This window comes from Daphnia pulex, chromosome 5 (genome assembly GCF_021134715.1).
Source record: "Daphnia pulex isolate KAP4 chromosome 5, ASM2113471v1".
Lineage (NCBI taxonomy): Eukaryota > Metazoa > Arthropoda > Branchiopoda > Diplostraca > Daphniidae > Daphnia > Daphnia pulex.
In genome coordinates this window covers 2,328,626-2,341,044 of record NC_060021.1, presented here as the reverse complement: position 1 = coordinate 2,341,044, position 12,419 = coordinate 2,328,626, and the positions used below count along the sequence as shown (strand labels likewise).

Here is a 12,419-nt window from a genome sequence, read left to right as displayed (position 1 = left end):
TTTGTTTTTAAGTTATCGTTTTGTTTGTTTCTATTTTTTTCGAGGGGGGGGTGGTAGATACAATTGCCTGATTATAGTGACATTACCTAATCTAAAGTGTTTTTTCCTGTTGAAACCACAGAGGCTTTCATTACCACAAATGGAAAGAAAGTTGGATGTAACACATGTTACGCATTCCTTACAAATCAACATAAATCCTAGTAAAAAAAGTACAACCTTTCTTCATTATTACAAAATCTATCGAGGCACCACAACTAAAAGCTGAGAAATAATAATAACAATTGAAAAAACAAACATTTAACATCAATCAACTAGATTTTTTAAAAAAGATACATTAGCTTTGAACTTTATGCTGAGGGTAAAACACCGCACTTGCACTTCAAATTTTCGTAATCTCATTGCCCTTCAGTTATTCAAGTCTAAATGAGTACGACAGTATAAAAAGTCACCGTATTGATAGAAGTTAATCCACAGCACTCTGGTCACTTCTCAACTACAAAGGTGCTCCTAATTTTCTATAAATAAAGTTTAGTATAGTTGTAATATACAATTTGACTCCGTTTTTTTACGTGTTATAGGATGGCGATCTGTTCATTTTTTATTTTCCTTCTCTTGTTGACATCCGTGTTCGCTCGATCCTGGAAGATTGGTGACAACGGTCTGGTACGCTGGGACAACAATTGTCATTTTCCTGGCTACGTAATGACCCAAAGAGACGTTCTTAGCGAGGATTGTGGAAAAACCTGCATTTCAATGCCCTTTTGTACTCACTTTACTCATGCAGGTAGAACCTGTTACCTCAAGAGAAATACGGACGGATGGAGGGAAATCGATGAGGATAACAACACTTGTGGTTTTATCCCTGGTCGTAGCTTACAGCCTCTACGCAAATAAACATTTTAATTTATCTGACGACTTTTTGTGGTGCTGCGTACTAAAATATCAATGATAATTGGTTTTACTGCAAGAAAATAAGGATTAAGGCTTTTTTGGTTAAGTCCCTCAAAATATTAATTTCTATTTTGTTTTGACCCTGCATTCGTTTTTATGCAGATTTGCCATAAGTTTGATTATTTATAGCATACTAATAATAATAAAGCAAAATAAACCACGTAAACGTGTACACTTGAAAGCATTCTCTACAAAAAAATGTTTGAAGTCAAGTTAGAACATTCCTCTTGAAAAAAATGGATTCATCTATATATTTAGTGAAAAGTAAATATAAAAATTTGAAAATGACAATTCCAAACATAAGAAACACTAATATTGTTTGTGTAAAAGTTGGTATCAAGTCCATGAAGTGGGCGAGGTCCCATAGTTCTCGCTTTTTCGAGGAGGGCGTTGACTTTTCCTTCCTGTGAAAGTATAAGGTTAATGAAGTGGAGTCATTTTTATTTTTGCCCCCTTTACATTATACTAATATATATGATAACAGTTTGAAAAATGATGAAATAAATTCCTCCGCCGTAGTTTGGCTAATTTATTGAATAAGAAGTATTAATATATATTGGCTAGCTTATTTAAAAGAAAGAAACATATTCCTGTATCGTTCCCGGTGGTGGCTCTTTTTGTAAATGTTTCCGATCCGGACAAACTCAAGGCGGAGCTGGAGCATCGTAATGCGCTCTTGCGCGGCCAAATTCTATCTGTAAAGGTGATTTTTACCAAACCCCAAACAACTGAAGAGCATGTCAAAATTTTTCTCAAGTCCAAAGCTGTTAGGGACGAAATCTTAGTCTCGCGTAAGGCATCAGTTTTTGGTACATACTACCGTATTGTGCCAGTTGATCTGAACAGGGAAGTGAGACGATGTTTTAAGTGTCACCATTTACGGGCACATTCAACGTGATTGCCCAGCCACCTTTGTGACCTTCGGGAAGTGCGGGAAGTGCGCGGAACGGTACCGTACTAGTGAATGCACCTCCAGTGTTCTGAAGTGTGTGAATTGTGGCGGCGCTCACCAAACTGGCCACACGAGTTGTGCTGAGCAAGTAAAGGCGGTTGATCGGTACAGAACTTTTCTCGACAAAAATGTTTGATCTTTCTCAAAACTCTCTATCCGATCCCGCCAACTTTCCCAACCGACTCAAGTGCATTCAAGTTAATTTGAGGCACTCCAGCCTTGCCTCGGCTTCTCTCGCTCAAGTTGTCCTTGACTTAGACATAGATGTTGTTCTAATTCAAGAACCTTATTCCTTATTGGCATGTCCTCCTGTTGTAAGCCAATGTACCCGCTGGTTTCTCGGCCTTTCACATGCTTTCTGAAGATCATGCCTATGGGTCCGCAATTCTGGTACGTAACACAGTTGCCATGTCGGGCAGATTATCTTGCAAACACTTTCCAATTTCGCCGCCTGTGTCGAACTAGCGACTAGCACTGGTCCTCTTCCTCTATCTTCTGTCTACGTCCGTCCGTCCACTTTGAATTTCTCGGCCACTGTTTCGACTATACTTGACGTCTTCACATCTCCTTTTGTTGTCATAGGCTCTGATGTAAATGCCAAGTCAATGCTGTGGAACTATAGAGGCAATGACAAACGTGGCGAGGAACTTGAATCGCTACATTAATGCTGATATTTTCTACTCTAATCTTTCTAAATCCCTTTCTCGTCTACCCTCACCAGCTGGTATGACTGAGGTATGAACTGAGGCCTCAATTGAGAATAACATAACTAGCCTTGTCTCTGTGCTCTTCTCGTGCGCTCTTTCAGCCAGAATCCCGAAACCTCACAGCACGCGAGTACAGAGTATGCCATGGTGGTCCCCTGAGCTCTGCGCCCTTTGAAGTAAAGTTCGTTCTCTTTATAAGGCCTTGTCTAATAACAAGTGCGTGACCACTGAACTACCGTATCGTCGCAGCAAAGCCCTATACCAGCGGTCTTTAAGAGCTGCCAAATGCAGAGCTTGGGAGAAAGTAAGAGAGTCGGCGACCAATGGCGACGTCTTTTGTGCCTTGGCCAATTTTACGGGTAAATCTAAATCTATCCCTCTTCCCAATGAAATCCGTATCAATGGCTCTCTATCATCTGACCCGGTTGTCATTGCTGAAGCTTGTGCTCAACACTTCTCTCCCAACGAGCCCCCGTCGGATCTTTCCCACTCTGCCATCGAAGCCTCAGCGCATGCTGCCCTTTGCTCTTCATCAGTAGAGGCTCCTCCTCTCATCTCTGACTGGGAATTTGAAGTGGCCGCCCGCTCAATGAACTCTAAGTCCGCTCCGGGTATCGACGCCTTGCCCGCTGATTTGTTATTGCTCAGTCTACCACTGATCAAACCCTTTCTCATGGCAATCTTAATGCCTGCCTTTGCCTCTGTTTTTTCCCCGATTCTTGGAAAATAGCTAAGGTCACGGTAATAGGGAAACCAAACAAAGAAGATTACTCCAGCTTGAGCAGTTTCAGACCAATTAGCCTGATCTCTAATCTGGCCAAGTTTCTTGAAAAGGTGATGCTGGGCCGGCTGCTTTGTCTCGCTAGTGTTAATAGCTGGTTGAGTCCCAAGCAGCACGGTTTCAGAGAGAACCGCTCTACGGAAACTGCTGCCCACTCGTTGGTTTCGTTTATTGAATCTGCTTTCTCTGAAAAGAAAGTGTGTGCCACCGCTTTTTTAGACATAAAGAGTGCTTTTGACTCCGCATGGCATCCAGCCATACTGGTGGCCCTGGCCTGCCGTGGCTGCCCTAGCTATCTTATCAAGATGATCAACTGTTTCCTATGTAACAGAATGGCTTGTTTTGTGATCAATGACCACACCCTAAAAAGACGTGTCAATCTTGGCTGCCCTCAGGGGGGAATCCTGTCCCCCTTCTTGTGGAACATTCTCATCGACGATCTGCTGAGATTGTCTTTCCCATTCCCAGTTAACATAGATGGCTACGCTGATGACATCGTCATTGCCACTACTCACAAGGTTCCAGCAGTTGCCACTCATAACCTTCAGCCGGTATGCGACTCTGTTAGTGCATGGCTATCCGAGAGGAAACTTTTTCTCAATGCAGTCAAAACCGTGTTCGTTGTATTCTCGCACAAAACACTTCCCTTGACTGATCTCTCTGTCTCTATTAATAACGTGAACATTTCTCCATCACTCTCTGCATCTTTTCTCGGCCTCATTCTGGATGCGAACTTAAAGTAGACTAATCATGATTCATGTACAGGCAAAGTGTGCCTCTGCCAAGAGAGCTATGATGGCGGTCAGTAGCTGCCTACGTTTGGCTTTCGGTTTCGACGCTACTCGCCTACGTTGTCTCTATTCTTCTACGGTAGAGCCAATCCTCCCTTATGGTTGCTCTGTTTGGGCGTCTTTCCTCAGAACCAAGGCGGGTGTAAAGAAGATCCGGTCTTTTCAGCGCTCCATCTGACGGACGATTACCTCCTGCTTTAAGACCGCACCTACGGAATCGCTCATTCTTCTCTCAAACCCACTTCCGTTAGATCTAAAAATACTTGAAATCGCAACTCTTCGTTATCTAGCCACTCTTGCGAGCGATTGTTTCTGCTGCTCCTCGCGCAAACACATTCTCAACCGAGTTCCTTTCGATCGTATTTCCCACTCTTGGATGAAAGCCCGCCTCCCCGTCCTCTCTGATCATTCCCCGTGGAGAATTTATCTCTACGGGTCTTCACTTCTCTCCGCCGTTGTCCCTTTGCAACCGAACGTTTCTGGCACTCTCCGCTGCTTTATTGGCGTCTATCACGCACGCGATAGGACTGGGTGTTGTGTGGTCCTATCTGACTCCACTACCATCCTCAAGATCTCTAATTGGTTTCTACCAACGGGAAATTCCCTCCGTTTTGGTTTTAGTCTTGCTTCGTCTGCAGCGCTGGGCATCATTTGCAGGTTCATATATACGCATTGCTCTTGTGAAATCTTTGTAGCCAACACACAGGCATATTTACAACCTGCGACTCCTCTTTTTCCTTCTGAATTAAGCAACCTTGCCACCTTGGCCTCTTTTGGGAGCTTCTGTCATGTCTTCACGACCACTAGTCCTGCTTCTCCGGGTCTTGCTCTTGCTAGCTTCTGGGCAAATTCCCTCGCTCCATTCTTGACTGCTTCGTCGTGCATGTCTACTGGCCTTATCAAACGCCTGGTCAGGTCTCATGTTTCTGGAGTTTGGAATGGCGAGTGGGTGTCTTCTCAAGGAAACTTAAGGGTCAGATCCTTTTTTCCTGATGTAAACTCTGCCAAGGTGCTCCTAACCCGTCGTACCAATGCGATCACCACCCAGCTTCTTACAGGCCACTGTTTCCTCAACATCCACCAACATCGATTCGGTTTTTTGCCCTCTGCCTCTTGCTCTTGCGGTACCCCAGTTGAGTCTTTGCCTCACTTTCTCTTCCACTGCCCAATCTATTCCGCGCATAGGACGTTACTAGTCGATGAAGTTACCTCAAGCATTATTCCTTGGCCCCCGGACTCTCTAAAATTGTTTTGTCAATCAAACCTCCTTTGGAATTCTGTAGTGAAATTCGTCCTTCGCACAAAGCGTCTTGCTCGTGTGATGCCATCACTTATTCGAGCTTGAGTTGACAGGCCTACAAAGTTTCGTTCTGTTTTATTCCGCCCGTGGTGGACATGGTCCGGAAGCGCAAGCCTCCGTCGATTAATGTACACCACGGGTGCTTTCATCTCTGATCACCGCTTGTGTGATGTGTGCTCCTCAACGCAGACTGGTGCTGCGTGTCGGGATGCCAGTATCGCACCTCTCTGCGTGTCTCAATTTTACAGTGCGTTTCGCCTACTGGCTCTGCACAACTCTAGCGTAATTTTTATTTCCCCTGCATCTGTATATGGCTCTCGATTCCCCCAATCATTTTAGTGCGTAGGGCGGGGCTTTGGTAACTGCACCTGTGGTCACCAATGGAGGCTGTAGCTATGCCGGAGACCACCGGCTGGTGGTCTTGAAGGTTCTACCAAGCCGGACAGGTACATTTTCGCCTCCATTGGCCTCTCCGCAGGCTGCCCGCATCAGAGCTGCCGTCAGGCCCAGTTTCCATTATATATGTAAATATGTGTAAATATTGCCAATTGTTTTATTCTTCCTTGTAAATACGTTCGTTTTTAACTTCGGGTGAATAAACTGGGCTACACTCGAGCTCCGAGTAATGCCCCTACTATTTAAAAAAAAAATCCAAATTTTTTCCAGGTTGGAAGTTTTGAACTACGTGTAAATAAAACAAAATATAAGAAATGTATTCAATATAATTTAATTTTATAAAAATTATGTTTAATTTAATACAAAAGGAAGCACGAGATAAACTTATTCGAAATGGATGTTGTGGTTCTATTACTTTTATAGTTTTTTATGTCTATTTTATAAATATTTGCGTATGGATATTTTTAAAGGGTGTCCATGAACAGTTTAATTATTTTCAAAATATAGAGCAAGTGACTGTCGCGTACCTCCCCCTGTTTGTGAACGCATTCATGCGGGTAGTGCCATGTTAGCTCAAGAAAACTTGCCTTGTGAGGAATTCCCATAAGAAAAAGAGGGGTGTCTCGAAAAAATATTCATGTAACTTTTTCAATTTATTGTAGGATACTGCCAATAATTTTGTGTGAAAGGTATATGAACGAGCTACATTTTAATATAAATTTCATCGGTAGTTAGTTCTAGAAAATAGCTCAATTTTAATGTTAACGGCATTTTCAATCAATTTCTTTACCAAACTGTAGAAAATCCGCCCAAAAATTTTTGGGCGGACCAAACCACACTCTCGTCCTTTTTTGGGCTACATATTTGTAGCTGGTGTACAAATTCGTCTTTGTACACCTTTTGTACACCTTTTGTATATACTGTAAAGGCCCTACTAGCACAGAGATATCCATAGGATATCCTATGGATGTCAGAGCCGATCCAGTTGGATGTCCCAGTTGGACGTCCAACTTGGGATATCCATGGACGTCCAAAAAACGGACGTCTTTGGTATCAGTTAAAAATTTGGGAAAAATTAAAAGATCTAACTTTATCGGGGATCGAACCCGGGACTCCTGAATGCCATGCCAGTATTATGCATCAATGCTATACTTGTTCTTATCAATATGAAACAAAGGGGATATTCAAGCTTCTTTACTAGCACACAATGTCCACAGGACGTTCTATGGATATCCTGTGAACGAAAACCGTCCGTCTGTTTAGCGTCAGCTACGGATATCCCATGGATGGAATGTTTGGATCAAGAAAACACGGTCCATACTGGGATGTCCTACGGATGTCCATCGGTACCAATCTGGGATGTGAAATTAATCGTTCGTTTCAGATCCTTATTCTGATATCCATACGATGTCCAATACTCATCACGAATGTACGGCTGACTTCACATCCGAGATTGCATGTAAATCGCTCGACCTTAACTTATAGTGTTGACACTTGTATTTAGCCCTTTCAACGCAAACAAAAAACAAAAGAATAACGATATGGTCCGCCTCAGGACCTCAACGCCCCCTTTATCCACAGACGCTTTTCGGCTCTTACGCAAAACGGTCATGCCGTCAGATAGTTCAACTTCGTCATCTTCGGAAAGTGATTCTTCAGCCTCTCGCCGTTCTCGTCGTTCAAGACGGGAGCGTCGTCCAGCCCAAGATCGGCCGGATCGTTCTCGCAGCCCACGTCGCGGATCTAGAGCTCCAGACGAGGCAGAACAGGAGAGGTTGGAGCGTGAACGGAGGGAACGGTCTAGAGAAAGGTTGGAGCGAATCGTGGAAGAAGATCGTTTAAGGAGAGAGCAGTCAGAAGAACGGCGAGCTCAACAAAATCAGCCAAGAGATGGACAACCGGCAGATGGGCAGCAGCCAGGAGATGAGCAGCCAGGAGATAGGCAGCCAGTTCAGCCGCCGGGTCAAGAATCGAAGCAGTTCAAATTCACGGTGGCCAGGAAGAGAATGAAGGTCTTCAGGAACTGGATGACAACCTCTTTAAGCGCGCCGGAAGCCAGAAATCTTGGTGATAGTTTCATTCCGAGTTTCCCTAACTCTGGTTTTGATTTAGTTTGTCCCCAGGTAGACTCTTCTTTTTCTCGCCGCTTCAAAGACATTAAAACTCCAGAGATGTCCAAGGCGGAGGCTACGGAAAGGTCCCTGAAAGCTGAACAGTACAAAATTTTGGATGTAGCGCGTCCGCTTTTATTCCTGAGAGAAAAAATTGCGGAATCCGCAGATTTGAGAGATTCTCCATTGGTAGAAGCAGCAGATACAGCCCTGCGTCTCTGGGGCCACACGTTTCACAATGTGACTACCAGCCGACGGGAAAATTTGCTGAAGGTTTCGGATCCGAAATTTCTCTCCTTGTTGAAGGAGCCCCACCGTTTCAAGCCGCGGGAGTGCGCTTCGCTTTTTGGTCGACACTTCATCAAGAACATGGTGAAGGAGGCAACAGACGACCAAACTCTTAGAAGCATTAGTAGCAGCCATAGCTCGTCATCAAGGCCTAGAGCGGGCAGCAGCGGTTATCGTGGCACCTCATCAAGATCTCATCGTGGAGGAAATTTCGGTCAAGGAGTCTATAGCAACGGCTATAACGGCGGCTCATCTTGCACCTTTAACAGGAGCAGAGGAAACCACTCAATCAGGTCGGAAAATTTATCTTTAGTACCTAATTATTCCTTAGATTCTCCGCCCATTGTGGGAGGTAGATTAAGACATTTTGTTGATTCCTGGAAATGTTTGTCGAGTGATCCCTGGGTCTTACAAAGCATCAGTCAGGGTGTAAAGTTAGAGTTTTTGGCGAGCCCGTTTCAAGCTCGTAACCAAAGCAACATGGAAATGGGGGAGAGTCAATGGGCGCTCTGTAATCAAGAAATTCAGGATCTTGTAAGAAAAGAAGCTATTGAGCCGGTTGAAGAATCGGAACAATGTTTTGTCAGTGGGGTGTTTATTATTCCCAAAAAATCGGGTGGGTTTAGGCCGATAGTAAACTTGAAAGCTTTAAATAAATTGTCTGTTCCCCTCATTTTAAGATGGAAGGGGTTAGTTCTTTACAAGAGATCATTCGCCCCGACGATTTTTTTACAAAAATTGATCTGAAGGACGCATATCTTACCGTGCCTCTTCACCAAGAGGACAGAAAATTTATTCAAATCAGGTGGGGGGGGGGGCAACTTTTCCAATTCAAAACGCTAGCCTTCGGTCTGACATCCGCCCCCTTTTTATTTACTAAAATTCTTAAACCTATTGTGACCTTCCTACGGTCCCAAGGTTTTCGTCTTGTCATCTATTTAGACGACATTTTGCTATTAAATTCTTGCAAAAAGGAGGCGGAGCGGGAATTTTTGGTTGCCACGGAGCTTTTAGAAAAATGTGGTTTTGTGATAAATGTAGAGAAATCTATCGGCACCCCCCACCAAGTAATCAAATTCCTGGGGTTAATTGTAGACTCGCGTAACCTGTCGCTTTCCTTACGCGCGGAAAAAGTTGACGAAATCATTCGTCTGTGTCAAAATTTGTTTTCGAAAAGTTCCGCACCTTTACGGGAGATTGCTAAAGTCCTCGGTCTTTTGCTTGGGCGATCAAGGCCGTTCCTTTTGCCCAGTCCCATTATAGAGATTTGCAGAGGCTCTATATTGATGGTTGTGTCCGGTTCGAAAATAATTTAAATTCTTTGGTTTTATTAGACAACGGCTCTAAAATTAATTTGTCCTGGTGGGTTGCTAATTTGATTAAATGTAACGGAAAGCCAATGTTGGCGGTGGATCCCGATCTGACCATCTATTCGGATGCATCAAACTCAGGGTGGGGTGGCGTGCTTAATGGGGTCCCGACAAGGGGCCCTTGGACGGAAGCAGATAGGCTGAGGCATATCAATGAATTAGAGCTTCTCGTGGCATTATACTCTCTCAAAGCCTTCACTAGTCAATTGGAGGGAATTTCTATTCGTTTAATGATGGATAACTCCACGGCCGTTTGTTATGTAAACAAAGCCGGAGGGACGCGTTCGAAAAGTCTTAACGATATAGCGGCGGACATTATGTGTTGGTGCGAGAGTAGAAAAATTTCGGTCCACGCAGTTCATCTCCCTGGAATATTGAATTCTCTCGCAGATCTGCAATCCAGATGGAAACGGGAGTCCAGCGACTGGAAGCTCAAGACGTCCATCTTTTCCCAGATGTCGGAACTGTGGGCACCGGAAGTGGATTTATTTGCATCCCATTGGAACCGGCAAGTGGCGCGGTTTATGAGCTGGAAACCCCAGCCGGAATCGGTGGCGTTGGACGCTTTCACTCAGAATTGGAAGAATCTGAAAGGATACGCGTTTCCCCCGTTCAATCTGATCCACCGATGCTTGATCAAGATCAGGAGGGACAGAGCGGACGTGCTGATGGTAACCCCAGTGTGACCGTCTCAGCCGTGGTGGCCAACGATTTTGGAGCTGTCCTGTCGGCCGGCCCGCATTTTGATACCGAGCGAGGACCTGTTGCTGGACGCGACGGGCACCAGCCACCCACTCCTAGTGCGAGGGTCCCTCCTGTTGGCCGCATGGACCTTATCAGGCGACGATATGAAAACCGAGGCCTTTCGGAGGGAGTGGTGCAATTACTCCTGGCCAGCAATCGCGAAACCACATCAGCTACTTACAAAAGTGCCTGGAACGTTTGGTTCCATTGGTGCTCTAAGAGGAGTGAAAATCCCTTGTCTCCTACTCTAAATTTGATTTTGAAATTTTTATCGGATCTTTTCGAAGAAGGTAAAGCGTACAGGTCAATAAATGTGTATCGGTCAATGTTGTCCGGTACGCTGGAAAAGATAGAGGGCTGGGATGTAGGTAAACACCCTCTGGTTGTCAAACTGATGCAAGGAATTTTTAATTCTTCCCCTCCCAAACCAAAGTATACTGGGTTTTGGAGCACAGATACAGTTTTGGATTATATCGAGTCGCTAGGCCCCGATAGCGGGTTGAGCCTAGCAGTTTTATCTAAGAAATTAGTAATTTTGTTGGCTCTCACTTCCTTGTTTAGAGTTTCGGAGATTGCATCTATTGATTTTTCGTCTATGGTTTTCTCAGGGCCGGCAGTGAAGTTCGCCTTGTCTAAGCTCAGAAAGTCGCAGACACCTAGCTCAGCAGGAGCGATCTTCTCCTTAAAAAAGCTCACGGTTTTGTCAAACGTCTGTCCAGTCTCGTGTCTTGATTATTATTGTAAAGAAACACGCAAGTTCAGGAATGATTCTAACTCTAATCTCATGTTAAGCATTAAATCCCCCCACGCCCTGATCGGCGCTTCAACGGTGGCCAGATGGATCAAAGATTTTCTGGGCGACGCAGGAATTGACACGTCAATTTATTCAGCGCATTCCACCCGTGGGGCGGCCGCATCTAAGGCGGTGGCGACGGGTTTATCAATCGAAACAATTTTGCGTTCGGGCAACTGGTCGTCCGAAAGCGTATTCGCCAAGCATTACAGTCGGCCAATCGAGAAAGAAAGCGTGGCTAGCCAAGTGCTAGGTGGTGCCAGTGGTTTGGCTGGTTAACGTGCTTTGAAGTCACTATAAGTTAAGGTCGAGCGATTTACATGCAATTAGTAAATTGCTCGAGGTCGCGAAGCAACCGAAGAGCTGTTATGATTGTATGTATAATAAAGCGAGACCTTAACTTAGGTTAAGGTACCCCCCCCCCCCAACCCGCTCCTAACTTTATTAATCGTTGTTTTTCTTCATTCCTTTCAGAGGAAGAGGATTTGGCAGTAACCAGCATAAAAGGTGAAGAGTTGGCCTACTCTTTCGGATCAGCGGCCCTGAGAAGATTTCCCGAGCCTTAAAGGTCTGAGGATAAAGGGGGCGTTGAGGTCCTGAGGCGGACCATATCGTTATTCTTTTGTTTTTTGTTTGCGTTGAAAGGGCTAAATACAAGTGTCAACACTATAAGTTAAGGTCTCGCTTTATTATACATACAATCATAACTGCTCTTCGGTCGCTTCGCGACCTCGAGCAATTTACTAATTGGTACCAGATGGACATTCATAGGACATCCCAGTATGACCATCCGCGACCAACCGTTATCTGGATCAAAATATACCATCCATAGGATAACCGTAGCTAACGCTAAACGGACAAACGGAAAATGGACCGTCGGATATCCAATGGACGTCCTATGGACAATGTGTGCTAGTAGGGGGAAAAAACGATTTGTACGCCTCCTTTACAAGTATGCAAATTAGGTTTTTTCGAGTTTTTCACTCTTTTAGCGAAAGGAAGAGACCAAAAAACCTTTTTTTCTCTCTTCGTTTCTTCGTTTCTCTCCCATCCCTAACCGCCTTAATCTCAAGTTCTTTCTTGAAAAGCCGCGCGATGGAAATCCATAATGGCGGCTAAAAACGAAAAATTGTTTTAAGTCCCAACACCGAAATTCAATGGTGCTTTTAGATGAACACTCGATAAGTTGTTGGCTTAATATATTGTTAGCAAGCTCTTTAATTCAACAATGATTG

General features: G+C 44.4%; 1 long non-coding RNA gene across 1 annotated transcript; it reads left to right on the top strand.

Moving 5' to 3' along the window:
* Positions 1-61: 61 nt before the first annotated feature.
* Positions 62-912, top strand: LOC124193646. The gene is made up of 2 exons (XR_006874382.1): positions 62-501; positions 579-912. It is a non-coding gene; the product is annotated as an uncharacterized LOC124193646 (long non-coding RNA).
* Positions 913-12,419: the final 11,507 nt, after the last annotated feature.